This window comes from Phragmites australis, chromosome 16 (genome assembly GCF_958298935.1).
Source record: "Phragmites australis chromosome 16, lpPhrAust1.1, whole genome shotgun sequence".
Classification (NCBI taxonomy): Eukaryota; Viridiplantae; Streptophyta; class Magnoliopsida; order Poales; family Poaceae; genus Phragmites; species Phragmites australis.
Window position 1 is genome coordinate 3,037,629 of NC_084936.1, and position 4,017 is coordinate 3,041,645.

The following is a 4,017-nucleotide window of genomic DNA, read 5'->3' on the forward strand; positions in this document are numbered from 1 at the left end:
ATTTTCTCTAGTAGTGGGGCTTTAAAATTAATATTCCTGTGCCACATGCGGTGACACAAAATATGTGGATTTTGGGAATATTGCAACATTGATGTTGTGACCAATATAATTTTTGATAATTTTTCTTATCATTCATAAACCAGGATGACTAAGGCGATCATGTCAATTCTTGAATTTAATCAATATTCTAAAAAATTATCTTAACCGCAACATGTGGTATGAGATTTATGTATGTACGATACAATTTATATGAAGCTGAAGGAATTTTCTCAGCACTTGCTTGCCATATTCGTTATGGTGATGAAGAAATATTCATCATTGTTGTCGTTATGAGTTTCTAACGGAAACCATTTTAACAGATATCTTTGTAATTTAACAGGGTATGTGAAGAATCAGAATATATGAGTGTATCCTTGATTACTAACTCGAGCACCCATTAGGGCAGTGGTTATGGATCTAGCAGAACCGACAATCAATGCATTGCGTGTGATCATCCCATGTCTGACTATACACAAGTATGTCATCAAAAAATATGAGTACAAATTTCCTAAGCAATCCCGCAAAGATTGTGTTGATCATTGATTGAAACGTAGCTGGAGCATTTGTCAAACCAAAGGGCATGACCAAGAACTCAAAATGTCCAAAATGGGTTCTAAAGGCATTCTTATGAATATCCTTTTCATTCATGAGTATTTGGTGGAATCCTGATCTAAGATCCAACTTAGAAAAATACCTTGCTCCATGAAGTTCATCAAATAGATCATCAATGATAGGAATGGTAAACTTGTTCTTGATTGTTTGGTCATTCAACTGCCTGTAGTCAACATAAAACCTCCATGTTCCATCCTTCTTTCTTGCCAAAATAGAGGGAGAAGAATATGGACTCTCACTTGGCTTGTTTAGCCCTTAGTTCAACATTTCTTTGACTAGCCTTTCCACCTCATCCTTCTGATGGTAAGGCATCCTATATGGCCTTATGTTAAGAGGCACACTACCAGGTTTCAGAGGTATAGAATGTACAGAACCTCTCTTTGGTGGCAGTCCTGTGGGTTTAGCAAACACAACCTTATACTCTTCTAAAATATCTTTAATCTCAGTGACTTGGGAACTATCATTTACTTCTTTAGTCTCTATAGTTCTGATATGAAGCACATATCCCATAACTCCCTTAGTCAACATATTGCAAAGACCTTGTTCCCCAATTTCACTCCCACCTTCATACCGTAAACAGTCAAGGAGATACACATGTTTGATTCCCTTCTTGGTGATAGTCAGCTTCCTCCCTTTGAGATCAAGGTTGATGGAACTATGAGTGTAAATCTAGTCACACCCCAGTATGACATCAAAACTCCCTAACTCCAACAATTGAAATGGATTTTGAAACTTCTCCCTGTGGATCTGGTAAGAACATAGAGGGATATTACCCCCAGAATGTAGTTCTCCCCCACCGACCCCTGTGATTGACTAAAGTTGGAATGTTATATCTGACATCCAGCCTTACCAACAAATGTGACATCCATGAAGCTGTGTGTGTTCCCACTATCCGCCAAGGCAACAACTCTCCTTCCCTTTACTACTAATGGTAAGCATAGTGTAGCAACTATCCTAGTACCATGCACTGCTTGCTTTGAAATCTACATGAGTACTGAGGTTTGTTGCTATCCATCATATTCATAGGCATGATGTTCCTCCTTAGTTTCCTAATTATGAATCTCTTATGGTTCCATGATCATAGCATGAGCTGACCATTGATAATACTTGCATTTCAGCTTATGTTTTGGTGTCCAAGGTGCATAACACTTTCAGCAAGTCCCAGCTTATTTAGGTCTAATGCTGATGTTTGGAAGTTTGTCAAGCTTTTGAGGTACTTCAACCTTGGGTGTTGGAACTGTATTCTTTTGTATGGCCAAATTTGGATAAGTTGGTATGTTGGTGGGCTGGAGATTGTAATGCCTGACCTCCTGCTCATGACTACCTTCTCAAGGTCCCTTGCAATTCCAAAAGCATCAATCATACTGTGTGGCTTAAGTGGTTTGATATAATGCTTAATTGGATCTTTAAGTCCCTTGATAAAACACCTGGCATATTAATCCTCTTGTAAACCTGGGTGCTGCCTTTACATCCTAGACTTAAGCTCTTCAAACTTGTCAATTTAGGCAGTCACACTAGTCTCTTGAGCGAGTGAGTGGAACACCTCCATAATATCAAACATGCCATGCTCAACAAATCTATTACAAACCAATGTGCAGAATTGTGCCCACTTCACTTCGCATACAAACATCCTCAAGTTGTATCACCAGTTCTCTGCCCTTCCTGAGCAATGTAATGTGGCCATAGACACCCATAGATCTTATGGAACTGATGCTAAGTTAAAATATTTCTCACATTGCCTAGTCCATCCTACAGGGTTATCACCTTGGAAGGTAGGGAAGTCTAGCTTTGGTCTGGAAATGGAGAGGCTGAAGGTACTTTCAATGTGTTTTTGGGTATGTTTGTCAGCATAAAAGATCCGCCCATGCCTATGGTTCTCTAGCACCCTAGCATGAGGAGGAATATAAGTAGTTTGGTTATGTTTGTATGAATGTGGGGTTTGCAAATGGGCTAGCCTATCATGATGCATCTCAAGTTTTGGACCTTGTATGATGGGTTTCATATGAATGCTAGTATAAACATATCCCAGTGGTATGCCAAGTTTGGCTCAACAGGATCATTCAGGGTCTGATTACTGTCCTCAGGTGGCTTCACTTCCTTATCACCTAAGATCCCTTTGCTAGTTTCCCCAAGAGTGTCTTCCAACACACTTCCCCTACTCACTTCATGTTCAGCACTAGATCTTGAGCCATTGGTCAGCACTAGCATCGATGTCTAAATGGAATCAATCATCTCCCGCATGTGTGACAAATGCAATTCTACGTTTCCCACCCTGGATTTGAGATCAAGTACCTCATCGTGTATGGTCTCGACGAACTCCATACTGGAACCATCCAGCGTAGCCAGATCTTCAGGGTTGGTGACTTTGGTCGAAGATGATGCCAGCACCGCCGTCACAGCAGATGCCGCCGCCGTCGCAGGCTTCGTGCTCTGAGTCATCTCGTTAGGATGGAAATAGGTCGGTTCAGAATTCCTCCTCCCCACAAGGCCTGTCCACAGATCTACCGCCATCCAAACTGGGGATTCGACCGAGGGATTTTACACCTGGAAGAACCAGGCAACCCAAGTCAGAAACCAGTTCACCGTCGACTCCTCCGCGAATGATCTCAACCCGGTTCCTGAAATTTTACAACCAAACAAGTGTTGGGCAACCCTCGCCGGAGATCAAAATCGTTGCCAAACTTTTGAGAATCGCAAGAGCTCTGATACCAATTTGTCAAGCCCGATCGATTGGAGAATAGAATAGAAGCAGAACTCACGGATTAGGAACAATCACAGAAAGATTTCAGAGGAAATTCAGAGAACGAACCAAGGGTAGAGTCTGTTCCCCATTCTATTTGGTGGTTCTAGTTCTTCATAGTAGTAAGATGGTCTCATTTTACATCAATCTAGGGTATTTATCCCTCCACCAGCTCAGCTGGAATACACGACAATTACAGAAACGTAAACAACTGGTAAAACGGTTAAATGTAATTAATATCGTAAGAAACTATTTTAACCGGCACTCCAGCTAAGTAACAGCCCAGTGTGTTGTATGCCGTCCATCTGTAGATGTGTGGCGACCATCCATCCTCCTCGGCGGTGGCAGCGGCGGAGGAGCAGGTGTTGGCAGCTGCGTCGGGAGCCACTGTGGCATCCGTGGCAGCGGAGGCAACAGCGGAGGAGGAGGTGAGGGGGCTGCATCGGGAGTCGGCGTGGCATCCATGGCGGTGGCGACCAGTGGTGGAGGGGAGCTTTGGGGGTGGCGACGGTCGACAGATAGGGACCAAGGTGGCCAGGGTTTTGTGCCGTGCAATCGGTCTGGTGCGGTTCAGATCGAAGCTCCAGGTGTTAGTTCTCATCCCGGGGCGCGGTTGGGCTGACATT